This window comes from Adiantum capillus-veneris, chromosome 7, assembly GCF_014529385.1.
Source record: "Adiantum capillus-veneris isolate H3 chromosome 7, ASM1452938v2, whole genome shotgun sequence".
NCBI classification, from domain to species: Eukaryota; Viridiplantae; Streptophyta; class Polypodiopsida; order Polypodiales; family Pteridaceae; genus Adiantum; species Adiantum capillus-veneris.
The window spans coordinates 140,423,839-140,437,083 of NC_140937.1; positions in this window are offsets into that span (position 1 = coordinate 140,423,839).

The window sequence follows — 13,245 nt, forward strand, 5'->3', positions numbered from 1 at the left end:
ACTTTGCTGGCTTATGCATAAGTAGCATGCTACAAAATACATACACTAAGTTCATAGCTCATTTTGGACTTAATCAATTTGGTTTTATAGTATGCACAAAAGCTAATGAAGACCAGTTTCTTTCACAACTACCACTTGAGGCGGCATTAGACAATAATCTCACAACCACATGTTGAAGTTTCACTTTTTCTCCACCAAACTGGTGCTCTCATTTTCTTGATATCATCTATATGAGAAGGGTCCCCAAACATTCTTTCGCTACGAGTATAGGCCGCCTTTTGTGTATATTCCATCTGTCCATCCATATTGCCTAATAGTTGAGCACACACTTCCTTGAAATCAATGATCACTTCATTGTTTGAAGATTGATCGTGCATCTGGAACTTTGGATCTAATACAAATACGCCTCCATGTATAGGAGTATGCAGTTTCTCCCATCATCTTTTGACAAATGACATCATCATGGCTATTTCGTTTCCTGCATAAGATGTATAGGCTTATAACTTGCGAGAGGCTTAATGAACGTACTAGTACACTTTTCCAAACATAGAGGCTTCTTTGCCCACTAATCATATCATGTTAATGAAGGTCTCTGTGACAGTAAAAATTTTATCTAAATTTCTTTAAAAAACAGAAGAATTTACAAGCTAGTACCATTTGGAAGCAATAGGATAATACTCGAGATATTTATCAAGCCAAGTGTCCCATCTTCTATCTACCATTGTTTCAATAACAACTGCTTTAACCTTATGTAGTGTAGAGAGAACATAATACGCTGTCGCAATATGTGTCACACAAAAAATCTATAAATTTTTTGATGGGGACTTTGTTCTAAATAGAGCGTAAGAAAATGAATGCTTTCTTATAAACTTCACCAACTGGTTTGCATCTAAAATAGTTTTATAATAGAAGGAACTTTTCCAAAGTCCTTCAAGAGAAGATTCAAAGTGTGGGTAGCACATGGAACCCATGTAATCTCTAGATTATTTTCTTCAATTTCTTTTCTAGCTACTTTGTAGTTAGATGCATTACTTGTGACAATGGTTGTCACATTTTTAGGCCCCACTGCTCTTCTGATCAAATGCTCATATACACTAGCAAGATATCCACTAGTTTTCTCTTTCAAGGAAGTGTCAATCACTTCAAGAAAGATGGATCCTCTTGACTAAATCAACATCACAGTAATCCATAGTTTCTCATGACAAGTTTTCCAACCATCTAGAGAGATTGTGCATCCATATTGTGGCACATAATCTAGAGTTGTGGGCTTTCAAATATTCTTCGATGTAGCTTTGAATTTATCTAAATATTATTTATGCATCTTATTATAATCAGGTACCACAAAACCCTTATTCATTGTGCTCATCAAAGCATTTATGAAGATAGAATTTTGAATGCCGCTAAAAGGAGTTCCACATGCAACCAATGCTTGCGTGCACTTAAGATGGAGTTCAAGCAACCATTGTTTATCAAATGCCTGATGCAAAGTAGAACCACTTGGTGTAGGTTCTCCTCCAGTCCATGCTTGGTGTAGGTTCTCCTCCAGTCCATGCTTCACTTTGGCTTATGTTAGCAGAGCTTGCAATGGGATTAGAGCTGCAAGCCCTAGTAAACAATGAATGATACCCTCCTTGATTATAAGCAGGGGTTGAGAGAGGGTTTTGGTCATTATCGAGTATCATCTCCACGTCTGTAGCCATAGAGGGAGCCATCATTTTGGGACCACCATTTGTTTTCCTCAACATGTACTCCCACTCAAGAAATAATCTTCAATATCTCTAGGTGTAGTCTTTCCACTAACCAATTCCTCTACATAGCTCCACCCATATCCTTTCACCATCTTCTTGAGGTTTGCAAACTCAAACAACACTATTTACTAAATACACATCTAAAATTGAACTCTCATACCATTTACACTACTATATTCACTATTTTTTTCAAAAAGACACAGATTTTCAACCTCTTTAAATTCTAAATAACAAAAATAATATTTTTTTCAAGTGTGATCTTTCACTCTATACATGAATTATGATTAACAAAGTCACTTAATCTATCTCAATAACTTCCAAGTGTGAGTAAACTCTACACAAGGCAAGATATCTTCAATTATCCTACCTAAATTAACCTCCAAGTGTGAGTGTGACTCTACACAGGGCAAGCAATCATAATTCACTACTTATCTAAATCGCTTGCAGGTGTGAGAATACCTCTACACAAAGCAAGAGATTATTATTTAATCTATCTAAATTGCCTCTAGTGTGAGTATTAATCTACACACGACAAACAACCATTAGATAAAGCTAATGTAAGTACCATTAGCTAAACCTAATGTAAGTTACTTCTAGGTTTGAACATAGTTCATCACAAAGTAATTAGCTACTAACTTTAACCATCTAACTTAAGTTACTTCTAGGTGTGAACATAGTTCATCACAAAGTAAGTAGCTACTAACTTTAACTATCTAGCTTAAGTTACTCCTAGGTGTGAACATAGTTCAACACAAAACAAGTAGCTGCTAACTTTAACTATCATAAATCACTTCCAAGTGTGAGTTTCCTCTACACAAGGCAAGCAATCACTAACTACACTTAATTTACCTCCGAGAGTGAGATATACTCCACACAAAGCAGGTAAATTTTAAATTCAAAACTCCATAACCTAGAAAACACTTAAATCTACATTTAACTAATTTAACTTTTTACCCTAAGCTCTACGTACTTTTTACTTAAAATGATAATTGATTAGAAAATTTATTTATAATTTTTTTAAATTTATTTTTTTGGTGTCTTAAAGATCACATAAAGATGAGCTTGAAGCACTCTTTTCACAAGCGAAGAAGAGAGCTCAAATAGAATGAGAAAACGTTCGGTTTTCACGTATATAAAAGACTATATTTTGATCAAAATAAATATTTCGATTGAAATATATTCTGATCGAGTTTCTAAGGAATTATACAAAACAGTGTTTTCATTCACCCCTCTTACTTGAGTCATTCAACTCATTCTACTTATTGTAAATATATCATTAACCTTTTTTAGTCATTAGTAACACTAACTACTAACCTACTAGCACAAATATCCATTGACATAACCTTAAAGGCACCTCACCTCAAGAGTCAAGACATGTAAATAGTAAAACTTTCTCTAACTCTCTCTCTCTCTCTCTCTCTGTCTCTCTCTCTCTCCCCCCCTCCCCTTAACTTTCTAATTTTAAATTTATCTACCATCAATAATGCCTTCTCTTGAGCCCACATCCTTGGGGGTCACTATATGTAGAACCTATATATCATGTGCGTTCAAGGACTATTTATAAAATTCTTTACCTTTGAATTTTTCAGTAAAAGAAACTATTTTCCTATTCAATCTTGAATTTTTTTTCAATATCATTTTTTTGACACCCTTTTGTATGTGAAAATGTGAGGAAATATAGAAAAAATAATCCCCACAATTGAACCCACGTGATAGGCATTTTTGTATTGTAGTGACATCTCCAAGCCGACATCCATGATTCAAGCAGACAAAGAAGGTCCACCATATCTTGATATTCAAAAAAATATAATCTTGATTTGTTAGCTTGTAAAATTGGATAGTCAATAACCTTAATGAGGAGTCTCCAACCTAAAAGTAAGCCCCTCTTGCCTATATGCATGAGGAGATACTTAGGTATAGTGACCACTTTGTGAGCTTCACACTTGGATGTGAGGGAATCTTTAATACTCCACATTTCAAAAGAGATAGTGTGAGTGCCACAATGAAATATCTTAAGAACACTATTATACATGCTCTTCCATCAGCATTGAGACTTGGTGCTTCAAAGGCATGATTTGGCTTTCAAATATTTAGCATTCTACTCGTACAACGTGCTTTGGTGAATTTGGGATGATTTGTATCTTACAATTGTGCCCATTAAGCTTGTTGTGAAGCATTTTTAGTGTGTTCTCATTTTCTAATTCTTGTCCATTGTAAGATAGAATTGTGGTGAGAGGTGTCCCACAATCCTAAGACAATGTGTGTATGATGGAAATATTTAGCATTCAGTAAGTGTTGGTTAATTTTATGTAATCTTTGTGATAATGTCATAATAAACAAAATCATCTTGCAAGTTGAAAACTAAGTATTGCACAAACTCTATTCCTCTCTCTCTTCCCTTGGCATTTTTTACTATTCCATTTGATGACTTCTAGACTATACCAAGAACTAAACCCCGTGTCTAGTTTCTTCACTGATAAGGTGTAAATGGAATCCTTACATCACCACAACCTATTACATTTCCTCTTATTGACTATCATAGATCATTTGATGGGCATGTTTTTATTTGTTTTAGAAAATATTGAAAACTAGAAAACATTGCATGTGTAAACCTATTTTTCTATTAAAGAAACATGTTTTCAATTTGAAATTGTTTCAGTGGAGGTCCATGCCAAATTTTAGGATATCCTCTCTTTTTTGGAGATCATGACAAGGATGATAAGTTGTTTTTGGTAAACTTTAGAATGTCTTGTTGTATAAAAAAGATAGTAGGCGCTAATAAATGCTTAGAAATGTTTGAGGTAGTTATAAGGAAAGATGCTAGTACTTGGTTTTTCTCACTATCTAAGGGTGTTAAGAGAATATTTAAGGACGTTATGGATCACTTCAAGAGATAATTCTTGAGCCCCTAAAGCACTCAAGAACTATGGAAATACATTGTTTCTCACAAGTAAAAATACTTAGATGACTACTACACCTACATGGAGGAGTTTCTAAGTCTTTGGGCTATATGGATGAGAAATATTGCTAACCCTGGGATGGTGTGTAATTTTTAAAGAAGGAGAGATTCATAGCATGTCTATTTGGAAAAGTAGAGACACTTGCCACCTTTGATTCCACCAAAACTAGGGCTCCCTTGAAGTATGGGAAATTGAAGTGCATTCCAAGATACATTTTGGTAGAGGCTCCTAGATATGAAGAGAAAACACAAGCATCAACATCCAAGAAGATTCCCAAGGTAATAGCTGAGGTAATTGAAAAGTTGAATGAATCCTTGAGAAACTTGTCAATTCACCCTGCACAAGCTCTAGGTCCCAAGGGACAAAGAAACAAAGCTATGCCACAACTCAGGTGGGTACTGCAATGTTGGAATTGCAAGGAGTCTAGGAATGAAATGCATAAGTGTCTGTGGCCCCATAGGGATCCAGGAAGGCCTAACTTGAACTATCCAATGTTCAATGTAGGGGAGGATACACATCAATAACCCATGCTTTTATAGAGACCTAATGTAATGAGATCTAAACCACGAGGAGGAAGAGAAGGAGTTTCACCTTTATCGGATTCAAATGTGCATGTGGTAGAGGTGACAAAGTAAAATGAGGTTGACATAGAAGAAAATGGCATCAAGTGTGGCCATGAAAAGGGTTTGGAGAAAGAAGGAATTTCATCACAAAGTGACCATGGATATGGCAAGAAGATAAAGGAGACCAAGGAAGTTGGGAGAACTTGACATCATATCAACCTCCAAGACTTACCTCTTGGACATTGTATGGCTCCATACAAACTTTTACAAGACATAAGAGATAAGGGTCCTTGTATCCCATGGACTTGTTTCCTGCATTGTGTCCACAAGCTAGGAGGGAGTTAACAAAGGCAGTTAGCACTAAGAGAAAGGTGAAAGAGAATGTGCCCATTGTAAATATTTCACAAGTTAAAATGAATGAGGATGTTACACATGTGCTAGATTGTTACATCAAAAGAAACCTGGTTAGGAAAGTTCTGGTGGATAGGGGTGCACAAATTTGCATCATGATAGAAGGCCTCATGGAAAGACTAGGCATGCACTACAACATAATACCCAGCTTTCGATGCACCACATTTCGACGCACCGTACCTTTCCACGCGCTTTTCGACGGGCATACTGCTCGTCGATATACGCGTCGATACAAACGTAGAAATACACGTGGCGATGCCTGTCGAAAGCTGAGTGTTTCCGCGCGTATCCACACGTATTTCCATGCGTATATCGACGTGTATATCGACAACAAAAATTTGGGGGAAAAAACCAAATCTGCGCGCACGCGGTCATTTTTGCCTGCGAGCGTGCACACAGATTTGCCCTTGGAAACTTGCAGCACAGCCCCCCCAACCGCCCCTCTCTCTCTCTCTCTCTCTCTCTCTCTCTCTCTCTCTCTCTCTCTCTCTCCCTCTCCCTCTCAAGCTACATCGTGTGTGTGTGTGTAGGAAAGAGAGAGAGAGAGAGAGAGAGAGAGAGAGAGAGAGAGAGATAAATGTGTGTGTGTGTGTGTAGGAAATCAAAGAGAGAGAGAGAAATGCGTGTGTATGTGTGTGTAAGAAACTAGAGAGAGAGAGAGAGAGAGAGAGAGAGAGAGATGTGTGTGTAGGAAATTAAAGAGAGAGAGAGAGAGAGAAATAGAGAGATAGAGAGTGATATATATATATATATATATATATATATATATATATATATATATATATATATATATATATAGAGAGAGAGAGAGAGAGAGAGAGAGAGAGCGAGAGAGAGAGCGAGAGAGAGAAATAGAGAGTAATATATAAAGAGAGAGAAAGAGATAGGGAAAGAGAGAGAGAGAGAGACAAAGAGAGATAGGAAAATAGAGAGAGAGAGAGAGAGAGAGAGAGAGAGAGAGAGAGAGAAAGATAAAGATAAAGAGAGATAGCGAGAGCGAGAGCGAGAGAGAGAGAGAGAGACAAAGAGAGATAGGGTACGGAGAGAGAGAGAGAGAGAGAGAGAGAGAGAGAGAGAGAGAGAGAGAGAGAGAGAGAGAGAGAGAGAGAGAGAGAGAGAGAGAGATAGATAGATAGATAGATAGATTTTATTATCGTCCTCGGAGGTCAAATATGACCTATGGGACCAAAGTTACATGTGATGTAGTATGTGTATGGATGATGAGTGACTCTCGATGCTCCAAAATTGTAGTGATGAGAGTCGCAATGGAGAGCCCACACTTTGGCTGGGAGAGGAAAGTGTGTAGGTCTAAGTTATGGCTGAAAATGTGAGAGAAGCAAGTTCGGATGTGATCAAAAGGTGAGCACTCTAGTAGTGTGTGGTACTCAGACTCTCGAACTTTTGCAGTGAGCATAATGTGCACAATCGATTTGACTCTTCTCCATTGCCCCAACGCCCTATCTCGCATCGAAGGAAATGGGAGCTAAGTCGAATTGCTGCGATAGTGCGTATCGCGGACAAGGGAAGAGGCTCAAGCATGTAAGTGTGAGTACGGTTTCCTCTCTCAGCGAAGAACATGGTTTTGTAGTTGGGGGCAATATAGGTGGTGTAATGTATGAAGCGTGACCCACCGGATTTCTCCCAAGCCGTAATACATTGGCATTGTAGAAAAGCTTCATTCACTTGAGAGTCAATTGAAGCATCATGTAGCAAGTGTAATGCATCCCATCTCCCAAACCACTTCTTTATGTCTTGCATCCATCCCGTGCTCAAGATCTTGCTTTTATTAGTCTTTTGAACTTTTTTGCTTGCTTCCCATGCAATTGTAGGAAGTCGATGTGAGGGGTTTTGACGCATCTTTATCATGTACTCCACAACCCTTTCCATGCCCATAACCTCAATTGGAAGAGATCCCGACTCAAGAAGTAGGAGCATATATGGTGTTTGTGTCTTAACTTGGAGAAAGTTTTTAAGAAAACGCTTTTGGACATTCTCAAACTCTTTCCAAGTAGACTTTGAGATGCTCCCGCCCCACACTTCAACTCCATAAAGAAGAACCGGTGTCACCAATGCATCAAAAAGATACTTCTTGAGAACCCAACACTTGATGTTTCCCGCATTACACATGTTCTCAAATGCATAATATGCTCTCTTTCCCGCTTCCAAACGACGCATAGCACATTCATGCCACTTGTGATTGGATGGAACCTCAAGGCCAAGGTACTTAAAGCTCTCAAAAACTTCAAGTGTCTCGTTGTTGTACACAATGCATGGCTTCTCCTTATGGTTGGTTTTCACAAGCATAAACTTTGTTTTGGATTAATTTACAATCAGCCCACTATGCAAGCAAAAGTTCTCAAGGACAACCATAAGCTTTTGTGCATCTTCTAAAGTGTGTGCTAGAAGCACTACATCATCTGCATACAACAAAAGCATGATTACCGCATTGCAAATAGTGACCTCTTCAATGCCTTCTTCTTGCATAAATTCAAGTACCATTTGTTCCAATTGATCGATGCATAGACCAAAGAGAGTTGGTGACAATGGACATCCTTGTTTAACCCCAATAGTGCTTACAAAAATTTCTGAAATTTCTCTTCCCATGCGCAATTGACAAATCACCTTCTCATAGATTCGAGAAACCGCAAGCATAAACTCACTTGGCACTTGGAGTTCTTCCATCCTTCTCCACAAATTGTTACGTGGAATCATATCAAAGGCTTTCTTAAAGTCCACAAAACAACAATACAATCGCTTGCCTTTCAACCGACTTTCCTCCATGAGAACACGAAGAGTGACAAGATGATCAATGGTGCTATGGCATCGACAAAAACCCGCTTGTCCCTTTGCACGCTTGTCATTCTCTTCAGCCCAATCACTCAATTTCATCTCCATTATGCACCCAAACAACTTTGCCATAAGAGACCCAATCATTATAGTCCGGTAGTTGCTTACATTCTTTACATCCCCTCCTTTATGCAAAGGCTTAACCCAATTAGTACTCCAATCATAAGGCATACCATGTTGAAGTGCAAGGTTGAACATATCACACATCCACTCATGGGTAAAATCTCCCGTCCATTTGATCATCTCCGGCTTGATACCTTGAAGATCTCCCGCTTTGCGAGTGGCCAACTTTTCAAGCCCACCGCATACATCCTCAATAGTAAAAAAAGACGGCATACATGGGAGTGAACCATAAAATGGCATTTTTTCAGTATTTTCTTGCTCATATAATTGCCTACAATGTGTGTACATATCCACTAGACTCAAGTTACCAAAATTCTCAACCCGCTTGCCTCTCAAGTTTCTCCAAAATCTTCCACATGCATGTGCCTTTTCTTGGACTTGAAATTCTTGTTGCTTTACTTCCCATCTTCTTCTCTTCTTTTGAATCAATGCCTTGTATGTATGCAAATGACTTTGATAGTTGTCTTTGTCCATAGTTGCATCAAGCTTTATCAAGGACTTTCGAGCATCTTGACATTCTTTATCAAACCACCTTTTGCGTGATCTATCTTTGTTGATACCATGGAGATGCTTTATGGCAAAGCATTCTTCCTCACAAGAACAAATAGCTTTCTTGAAAGCTTCCCATTTAGTTTCCAATGGTGCATCACATTGAAGCTTTGTCATCCATAATTTTTTCTCAACCATTTCAATGTACATTGGTGCCTGTTTGAAATCCATACATAGTGATAACTTCTCTTTCCTTTGGCTGAGATTATCATGCTTAGTTGCTTCTCCACATGAAAGGTCAATACATAAGGTGCGATGGTCGGATTCCAGGGTCCATTGACCAAACATAAAACTCTTTATACGATACATGATGGCTTCAGAGAGTAGCATATAGTCAATCACACTATCCCCATTATGTCTTCTACATGTAAATCCATTGGTTCCGCTCCACAAAGATACACCATTGGCAATGAGCTTACCCATGCTATTACACGTGTGTAAAAGTAACTTTCCATAGTGATCCGGCTCTTTCTCATCCATTGAAGTACGATCATACAAGTGAACTTCCTCCAACTCCCTTGAAATGTATGGCATATCAAATTGTTTAGTATCATGTTGCAATGTTTTTGTGCGAGCATTCATATCCCCAAATACAATAACATCACCTTCACCTTTGAAATAAGCAATGTCCTCTTCCAAATCATAAAATGGTTGATCTCTATCCATGCAAGCATAAAAGGGAGAATCATGATGAGGAATGTAGCAACCAGCTACAAAAATGGGTGCTCTTTTTGGTGTCATAATTTTCAGCCATACATAACGTTTGTACTTGTCATTTTTCACAATTGATACAAAATCTTCCAATCCTTTCTTAACCATACATGCTAACCCTCCTTGTCCTCTTCGTTGCTTGAGATTCTTTGACCACATCAATGAATGTACATTGTAATCCTCCAAGCCGTTAATCCTTTGTGTATCATGCTCCCAAGTTTCAACAAGAAGTACAACATCGGCTTTGCTTGTTAGTTCATCAATGCCAACCCTCGCATTCCATGGGTATCCATTACAATTCCAAAAGCATATTTTCAATTGTAACTCGGTCTCATAGGTCATGCATCCCTATTTGCTTGAGAGACTTGCCTCCTCCTTGGGCACATTTTCTTCATGAGAGATCTCCTTGTTTTTATTATTCTTTTCCTCATATGCCTTGCGATGCATATTTTGTTGCTTAATAGTGCGGTCTTCACATACAAAACATTTTGTATCCCTCAAATAGATCCAACTATTATCAAGGATAATCTTTCGCTTGGTCTCATCCGGCATGGTGCATACAATTGGCCGTTCTCCCGAGCGAGGAGCTCCTTGCTTCCCTACTCTATGTGCTCCATAGACCATAACTCCGGACATGCCAAAGTGGGTTTTGAAGAAATCTTCAATAACAATGGCAAGAGAAGGAGGTGTCTCTCACTTCTCTTCGAGAATTCCACGAATAACAATGTTCTTGGAACGTCGCTCCCGTTCCTTCAACTCCTCCATATCCACATTCTCAACATTCTTTGTTTGAACCATAGCTTGCATGAGTGAGGAATTAGAAACCACATTGCTACCACATACATCAGCCCAAGACTTGTTTGTGCATACATTTTTCATGTCGCATACATCCCGGCTCATAGTGTCAAATTTCTCCTCTTTCAATACATGGTTATGCTCTACTTTGCTCATCCGCTCCTTCAAAGCATTCAAGTCCACAAGAGAGCGTTTACATTCCTTGACTTCCTCTTCAAGTTGCATCAAACGTGTTGTTTGCATCTCAAGTGTCCTCTTGAGATTCTCATTCTCAACCACAAGTACCCTTAGTGTGCCATTCTCCATTGCAAGTGCTCGTAAGTCTTCGCCTTGTTTGTTTACGGTCTTTTGCAATGATACCAAGTACGCCATGATCATGGTTTCCTATGTCGTTGGTTGGGTGGTTGTGTTGCTATCTCCACACTTAGGAGATTTTGGATCATTTTCCACAATGACCTTGTTGAAGAAGAAGAACCCTTGCGAGTGCCAGAAGACATTGTATGTAAAATAGGAGATGAGAATCAATTTTGTTGAACTTATTCACTTCGGAAATGCTGCTACAGAAATGCCTTTCATAACTCTGAAAATTTTTGTCTTTACAGCAATGCGTAGAGGACTTCGTGCTCTTCGATTGAGGCTATAGACCACCCCAATCGGAGTTCGGATGAAGAAGTTATGATCAAAAGAGTCGACTGCTGTCTACTAGGTCAAAAAACGGCTGCGTTTTTTGAGAGAGAGAGAGAGAGAGAGAGAGAGAGAGAGAGAGAGAGAGAGAGAGAGAAGGAGAGATAGGGTACGTAGAGAGAGAGAGAGAGAGAAATAGAGAGATAGAGAGAGAGAGAAGGAGAGATAGGGTACGTAGAGAGAGAGATAGAGAGAGAGAGAGAGAAATAGAGAGATAGAGAGAGATAGGGAAATAGCGAGAGAGAGAGAGAGAGAGAGAGAGAGAGAGAGAGAGAGAGAGATAGTAGTAGATAGAGAAAGTCGGCGTGAAAGAGTTAGCTTGGCTGACCAATTGTGTGAAAAGGACAAAAACTCTCTCTATCTCTCTCTCTCCCTCTAGAAGAAACTATGGAACTAAAAGAGGAAAAGGGGTTTTGCCTGCTACATGCATTGTCATGTACACCTGGGAGAGTGTGTATGTGTCTACCCATATAGGATTTGACCCAGTGGTCCTGATCTCCGTACACCTCTGGACCGAGGTGTGCGGAGATCGGGCAAGGCTAGAGAATGCGAGGTAGTTTGAATTGTGAGGGGTATATATATTAAAAAAACATTCATAATCATTGTAGATGGCAACGTCATCAACTAACATGGAGGAAAAGATTGCATGCTCGTGCATGCTCTGCAAGTACCAAATCCTGCACAAGCGTAGGATATGTAATGAGCATGTGTACAAGTACGGAGAGTTTGCTAGAGAAACTGTACATAATCTACCATACGACTCCTACGGAACGGGCATTGATTTTCGCGACATAACACCTACATCTGAGAGAGAGAGAGAAAAAGGATTATGCGTGAAGGCCCGACCAATCTAGAGCCAAGGATGGAAGCAGAGGAGGGCTTACAGAAAAAAGACGTCGGCATGGAGGAGATGCTGGATGCCTTCTTCCAGACAAGCGAGGAGAACGCTAACGAAGTAGCACCAGAAGACCTGCGCCTATCTCCTGAAGACATGTCGAGAAAGTTGGCACGTCAACCAATCTATGAAGGCGCCAAAATATCTGTGCTTTGTACTTGTCTATCATTTTTCAATCTGGAGTCAGTGTACGGGTGGTCAGATGCAAGCATCACTGCTTTGTTTAGGTATGTAACTTACAAAAGAGATTTTCCGATTGCAACGGTGACGTGCTTGGGGAGCTTTTAATTTAATGTGTCTTAAACAGGTTATTGCGGGACAAACTTCTCCCGCCAGCTGGCAATGAAATGCCCCCCTCCAGGCTAGACGCAAACCGACTATTGACCTCATTTGGCTTGGACTACAACAAGATTCATGCATGTCCAAATGATTGCATTCTTTTTCGCAATGAATTCGCAGACTATCTGTCGTGTCCTAAGTACGGAGCAATGCGCTACAAACAAGATGTCGTGCGAATCAGTGCCAGCTAAAGTGTTGCGGCATTTCCCTATTATTCCAAGGATAAAAAGCATGTTTCGTTGTGGTTCCATTGCAAAGTTGATGCGGTGGCATTCTACGAATAGATCCATTGACGCAACATTTAGGGTGCTCGCTAATTCGAAGGCTTGGAGGCACATTGAAGATACCAGGCCACATTTTAAGATTGAACCATGCAATTTGCGTTTGGGCATGGCAATGGATGGAGTCAATCCATTCGGCTTGAGAAGCTCACCATGGAGCACTTGGCCTGTGTGCCTTGTCAATTACAACCTCCTACCGTGGCTTTCCATCAAGAAGGATCATTTGATATTAGGCTTGATTGTACCTGGTAAGTTCAAGGCAAAAAACATGGATGTTTATCTAGCACCACTAGTTGATGAGCTCCAGGAGTTATGGCATGGGATCGACATAGCAGATGC